Source organism: Silene latifolia, chromosome 11 (assembly GCF_048544455.1).
Source record: "Silene latifolia isolate original U9 population chromosome 11, ASM4854445v1, whole genome shotgun sequence".
NCBI classification, from domain to species: Eukaryota; Viridiplantae; Streptophyta; class Magnoliopsida; order Caryophyllales; family Caryophyllaceae; genus Silene; species Silene latifolia.
Genome location: NC_133536.1, coordinates 187,428,085 through 187,435,464, shown reverse-complemented (window position 1 = coordinate 187,435,464; position 7,380 = coordinate 187,428,085). Strand labels below are relative to the sequence as shown.

The window sequence follows — 7,380 nt, the reverse complement described above, 5'->3', positions numbered from 1 at the left end:
CGGGGTTGACCAGTCCTTTGATTTTTGACTTCCTCATTCCGTATTTGTTTAATCACGTCCCACTTTTTAAGGTTACGACCCCGAATAGGGTTCTTGCATGAGGATGCGTGCTACACCTTAATAAAGCCTTCTTCTCATCTTCAAGTACCTATAAATCACAAAATAAAATACCGTCTAGTCTAGAAAATATTTCTAATTCTATGAAATCATTAAATTGTTCGAAAATTTAAAAACAAAAACAAATAAAAACACAGGTTGCCTCCCGAGAAGCGCTCGTTTAACGTCCCGCACGATATCCATTTCTTCATTGATCAACCGTTATCCTCGATCTCACCACCTTCCAAGCTTTCTTTCATAGCATATTTCAAATTCTTCATCCACTTCAAGCTCTTCCATGAATATCCTCTCTTGGCACTCTTAGCATTAGTACTCTTAGAATCCTTACCTGCAAAACAATTAATACCAATATCGACCTCCAGCGGATCCATCAGTAAGGATCGAGGTATAGAGTCTTCTATCATTGGACTCTTCATGGCATTATTCAAGTTATATGTGACCTTATCATCACCCACTTCCAAGGTTAATTTACCATTCTTGACATCAATTATCGAACCCGCGGTATGTAGAAAGGGTCTTCCCAAAATGATTGGGATTTGGGCATCTTCGGCCATGTCAAGAACAATGAAATTAACCGGAATGAAAAACTTACCAACCTTTACCGGAACATCTTCCAAAACCCCCAAAAGGCATTTCATAGAATGATCCGCCATTTGCAAAGTGACACTAGTACATTTCAAGACTCCCATGTTTAGCTTATCACAAATAGAATATGGCATTACACTCACACTAGCACCTAAATCGCATAAAGCATTGTCAATTGTATAGGTGCCAATGGTGCATGGAATGGAAAAGCTACCGGGATCTTTAACTTAGGAGGGGACTTATTTTGCAAAAGAGCACTACACTCGGCGGTGAATGTTATAGTTTCAACATCGTCAAAAATCCTCTTCTTAGTTAAAATATCCTTCATAAACTTAGTGTAAGATGGAATTTGAGTAATTAATTCGGTAAAAGGAACGCTTACCTGCAAATTCTTCACCACTTCCATGAACTTACCAAATTGAGTTTCTTTTTTATTCTTGGCCAATCGATAAAGGAAAGGCACTTTGACATTTTCCGGCACTTTGATTTCAACATCTTTCTTTGGAGGAGCATCCTCCACATCTTTCACTTTCTCAACAATGATGGGGTCATCCACTTTCTTGGGAATAGCTTCACCTTTCTTTGTATTAGGAGAAACCTCTATTTCAACAAGTACCTCCTCACTTTCTTTGGGTATAGGGGGCTCATCATATTTGGTACCACTCCTCAAGGTAATAGCATTGATGGTATCATGTGATTGCTCACCTTGGGGTGGTTGTTGACCCATCTTCCTTTGAGAGCTAGATGAGGCTAGTTGAGCCATTTGATTTTCTAGCATTTTGATAGCGGCATAATGAGCTTGGTCACTCTTTTGCATTTGAGCCACAATTCGGCTTGAGTCTTAGCCATTTGCACAACCAAGGTTTCAAATTTGCTTCCCCCTTGGTTATTTTGTTGGGAATTTGAAGGTTGGCTTTGTTGAAAATTTTGTTGGAAGTTTTGTTGAGGTGGCCTTTGTTGTTGATTTTGATTTTGATTTTGATTTTGATAGCTTGGTGGATAATTGAACCTTTGTTTTGGTGAAATATAGGTATTTTGTTGTTATTGTGACACAAAGTTGTTTTGTAGTGGAGGGTTTAGCACGTTTGTGCTTTTGTAGGACATGTTTGGGTGGAATTTCAAATTGGGATTGTAAGTGTTAGAGAAAATACCCGGAGTCTGCAAACTGGATGGATCACTTGTGGGTTGCCTTCCGAAAAGGGTACTTATGTTTGGTGGATGCAACAGAAGACTGATCACTTGTGGGTTCGATGGGTTCATGTTCTCTATTTCAAGTCTGCAAACTGGATGGATTATGAACTTAGCACTGGTGTAAGTTGGGGCTGGAGGAAAATTTGTCGGGTAAAGAATATGTTCAATAATTTCTTCTCTGACGAAGAGACCTATACTATTCAGAAGGGCTATCAATGGATGAAACCACTAACAGAACAGGTGCAGTGGTATCCTTGGATACTGAATAAGTGGGTCTGTCCCAAGCATTTATTCTTGTGCTGGTTAGTTGCTCAAAAGAGATTATTAACGCAGGATAAACTGGTGAGGATGAAGATTATTGATACTAACTATTGTGAAATTTGTGGAGATGAGGAAGAGAACCATAGTCATATTTTCTTTGAATGTGGCTTTAGCAAGCAGTGTAAGCAACTGGTGCAGGACTGGTGCAAAATAAAACTCCCTGATCACGATTGCATTCAGTGGTGGGTCAAGTGGAGACTTAAGTCAGCTACCAAAAACAAGGTTGTGGGGATCATCCTTTATTTCTAGCCTTATGTATCACCTCTGGCAGCATTGCAATGTTTGCAAGATAGATACGGTTGTATTGAGGCATGTTTATCTTGTCCAACAAGTTAGAAATGATGTACGGATTAGACTACAACAGATTGAAATGAAATGTAAACATAGAACAGTTCATGCCTGGTTAGAGGGGCTTTGAGGTATTATGCCTCATAGCATCTCAACTAGTTTGAGATTGGATGTAAGGGATAACTTTATGATTAATGAGAAAGCTTACATTTTCCCAAAAAAAAAAAAAAAAAAAAGAAAGTACCCGGAGGATATATATTTTGCTTAAACTTTGAAAAGCATTTACCTCCTCAAGAGTTGCCCTACATAAAGTGGTAACATGTCCCGCTCCTCCGCAACCGTCACAAACAAGTATTTGGCTCGTAGTGGAGATAGCATTGACTTGTTGAAGAGAGGCACTTGCATCTTGATCCGCCAATTCTTATTGGAGCAAGGAAATTTGAGCCTTCAAACCGGAAGTATCGGAAGATTCCTCTTTACCCTTGATTGGTGCATTCTGGAAATTGACATATTGAGCATCGTGGATCGCCATGGATTCAATCGTGGCATGAGCAATATCGGTGTCAATTTGATCAAACCGCCCATTGATGGCGGAATCAAAAACTCGTCGGGACTCGGCACAACATCCATTGTAGAATGTTATAGCAAGGAACCAAGGATCCAACCCGTGATGTGGGCATTATCTTTGCAAATACTTGTATCTCTCCCAAGCTTCATAAAGGCTCTCTAATGCTTGTTGGCGGAACCCCGTGATTTGGCTCCTCACAGTTTGAGTTTTCTCCGATGGGAAACACTTTTGGTAAAACGTAAGAGCCAGAGTCTCCCAATTAGTGATACCCATGGCTTATCTATCAAGGCTATTGATCCATAGCTTAGCCTTGTCCTTAAATGAAAAAGGGAAGAGTATCTCCCTTATTTGAGCTTGTGTGACTCCCGTTTGCCTAATCATGGAGCAATGGTCACAAAGTTTTGCACATGCAAATTGGGATCCTTCAAAGGACTCCCCCCCCCCCCCCCCCCAAATTGCCTTCTCTCCACAAGGTTAATGAAAGCCGGTTTGATCTCGAAATCCGCGGCTCCTATTAGGGTAGTAGTGATACCTCTTGGAAGCATGGCCGCTGTAGGCTTGGAATGATCGGAAAGCTTCACCATATTTTTTATTGGAGATGGTGGTGGTGGTGGAGATGATGAATTAGAACCTTCTTCCTCATCACGGATTGGGTAATTGTTACGAATGCGACCCAAACCACCGGAACTATAAAATGTGTCAAGCTCCTTGAAATAATTGAGTCGGCTACGGAACGTTCTCTCGGGCTCCGGATCAAAGGGAATCACTTCTCCGGTACGAGAGGACCTTGGCATATGACACAAATCTCAAGAAATTTGTAAGTAACGGTCTCAAGGAACAAGTATTCCTTAAGACAAAAGAAAACAAGATAGAAATCAACAATTCTAAACGTAATAAAACCGTGCTCCTCGGCAACGGCGCCAAAATTTGATAGGATGTCGCAACCTAATCAAAGATACCCTAAACTTGGCTAACAAATTAATGTAGTAAATTAGGGGTCGAACACAAGGAGACGGGAATTGCGTTATGAAATACTATGAGTAGAATTCTATCTAGGTCGATTCAATTGGTTGGTTTTATTGTTAAACTTGTAAATAAAACGATGTAAATAATATATGATAAAAGAGTCTAAGGGAGTCGGTCATTGATATGACTCATATTAGTGCACATTTAGTCCCCGAATTAACCTCGTTCCCATACTTTCCAGCGACTATTAGGGTCATTTCTTATCTTTAGTTTCCCATTTTGCATATTCTTTGAGGTTTTGTGTCCTTGGTAGGAGAGTATTCCTAGCCTTGCATTTATGGAGCTAAATGGATGACCAAGCATCGAAGAGGAAACCAAGACTAAAGCCCTAAACAATAAAACAAGTGAATTGGGCAATGATGAAAGATCCCCACGACCCCAAGACAATCCCCACGGATTGTTAGGAAGTCAAGAAAAGGAGAAGGAACCCTGTACCAGGTTCCGGGCGTCCTGAGCTCAGCACGAGCGTCTCAAGCCAGGATCCGTGCGTCCTAAGGCTCGGCTCGAGCGGATCCTCTCAAAGGACCCGAGCATTCTTCAGTCAGGACGCACTTGTCCCTGAGGGTCTTGCAACCCAACTCGGTCGTGTCCCTATGGGACTTGCAAATCGTCAACTTCTCTTAGGGTCTTAATCGTCATTTAAGCCCTTAGTAACCCTAATCCTTGTACTTAATTTTAGTATAAGTACCCTACTGTACTTCCTAGATGGGAGGCATCTTGTAATCATCTAATAATCATCTCTTAATCAAGTATTAATCTCTCTTAATTTAGTCTTAATCCAAGTTGTAATACACATTTTGATATTAATCACATCTTAATCTTTCCTTAATCTCTAAAATTGTTCTTAGTTTTAGTTGGGTAATTAGAAGATTATTTGGGGTTTATTAGAGGATTGACAACCTTTCATCAATCAACAACTTTACTTCTATTATTCTTTGCTTTATTATTTGGATTATCTCAAGTAGGTATAATTCATTTTACCTTTGCTTAATTATTGTTAATTACATCACTTGTTCATCATGTTTTGCTTTCTTAGTATGATTGACAACCTTATTAGCATGTTAAACTTGATCATGAGTGAGTAGTCTCTTAAACTAGGGTTAATGGGGAATTAGGAGAATCAATCATGGGATTAAATCTATGCTTAAATTAATATGCTTTCATAATTTAATGCTTGCTTGTTGTGATTTCAACCTATGCACATATTATGTTTGATGAAATGCTAGACTATAAAACCTTGCATTTTGTACCCATCTCTTATCTTTTCAATGAGGCTTGTAAGATATAAGAAAACTTAAGCCTTGTTAGACCATGCATAGAGTTGAATAGGAAGAGACTAAGTCGACTTGTAGGTGTTGTAAAGTTGATCGACTCGGCTCCAGGACCTAAACCTTCCTAGGAATTGTAAGATATACACTAACTCGATTCCATCACAATAATAAGTTGCTTGCATTTATTTGAGAACATGTTTGTATGATCTATTTCCATGATTCCCTTATGAACCCATGACACCCTAGTGCCCTTAATCGATTGTTTACAAAACCCCTTTAATTGCTTTACTTTGTTTTCTTAATTTACATTCATCTTGTTGATTAGTTTAGATTACATCTCATCTCAACCCAAATTTGTGACACCCTAAGACATAAACTACTTGCAATTGAAATCCTAAATCAATACCCGTCCCTTGGGATCCGACCTTTACTTACCACTTCACTAAATATTAGTTTGTATAGTTAGAAATATTGTTTTGGTTGATAGCTTTAACGACGGGCATAAAATATCATCGAGCCAAAAATGGCGCCGTTGCCGGGGACGGTGTTCAATTGATTTGATTTGCGTTAATTTTTTTTAGTTGTCTTTCTTTACCTTGAGGAAGAGCATTTCCTTAAGGTACTTCTCACCTTTTTCTCTTAGTTTACTTTGCAAGATGGATATTATAGATTGTTGTGTTGAGGACCATGTGAGTACTACTCTCATCAAAGACCCTTTGCAAGCATTGGAAGCCTTAGAAGCAAGTGAGGCCAAAGATAAGCATTGGGCATTGGAATTAGATATTCTTGAAGCCGCTCTAGCCAACAAAGAGCTCACCCATGAGAAATCTATGTGGATAAATGACATTCTCAAGGAAGCATCACAATCCACTAAAGAAGAACAAGCAACCAAAGTCGAACATGTCATGAGAATGGAATGTGTAATAGAGGTGGAAGATGTTCCTAGTAAACCTTCAAAGGTAGAAAGTGAGGTACAAACTCCAACTCTAAAGCCCTTCCCTCAAATTTGAAGTAAGCTTACCTTGATGAGTCTAAAACCAAACCCGTGATTGTCAATGAAAAACTTGATAAGGATCAATTGGAAAGTTTGCTTGATGTGTTGAAAGAACATGAAAAGGCTATAGGTTATAGTCTAGATGACCTTAAGGGAATAAGCCTCGACTTTTGCATGCATAGGATTCATCTAGAGGAAGACCATATACCTACCATCCAAGGACAAAGGATACTAAACCCCCACATGCAAGAAATTGTGAAAGCGGAGGTTATGAAATTACTTTATGCGGGAATCATTTATCCTATATCGGATTCTTTCTAGGTTAGCCCCGTTCAAGTGGTACCTAAGAAAAGAGGTACCACGGTGGTAGAAAATGATAAGAACGAGCTAATACCCACAAGGAAGATCACCGGTTGGCATATGTGTATCGATTATCGTAAATTGAATTCCACAACAAGAAAGGATCATTTCCCCCTAACATTCATTGACCAAATGCTTGAGAGGCTTGCCTCTAACAAATTCTTTTGCTACCTTGATGGGTACTCGGGATTCTTTCAAATCCTGATACACACGGATGACCAACACAAGACTACTTTCACATGTCCCTACGGTACTTTTGCATATAGGAGAATGCCATTCGGGTTATGTAATGCTCCCGCTACTTTTCAAAGATGCATGATGAGCATATTTTCCGATTATTTAGAAACCATAATGGAAGTTTTTAAGGATGATTTTAGCGTTTATGGAAAAGACTTTGATTCTTGTTTGCATAACCTTTCTCTTGTATTGCAAAAGTGTGAAGATGTTAGCCTTGTCTTGAAATGGGAAAAGTGTCATTTCATGGTCAATGAAGGCATTGTCTTAGGTTATTTAATCTCGGAAAAGGGCATTGAAGTTGACAAAGCAAAAGTTGAGGTGATAGGGAAACTTCCACCTCCCGTAAATGTTAGAGGAGTGTGGAGCTTTCTCGGTCATGCGGGGTTCTATCGCCGTTTTATAAAAGACTTTTCCAAAATCGC

At 39.3% G+C, this 7,380-nt stretch overlaps 1 non-coding gene across 1 annotated transcript; it reads left to right on the top strand.

Annotated features, from left to right (window-relative positions):
- The first annotated feature begins 3,164 nt into the window (after nt 1-3,164).
- On the top strand, nt 3,165-3,271 carry LOC141615822 (small nucleolar RNA R71). The gene has a single exon (XR_012530217.1). It is a non-coding gene; the product is annotated as a small nucleolar RNA R71 (small nucleolar RNA).
- Nucleotides 3,272-7,380: the final 4,109 nt, after the last annotated feature.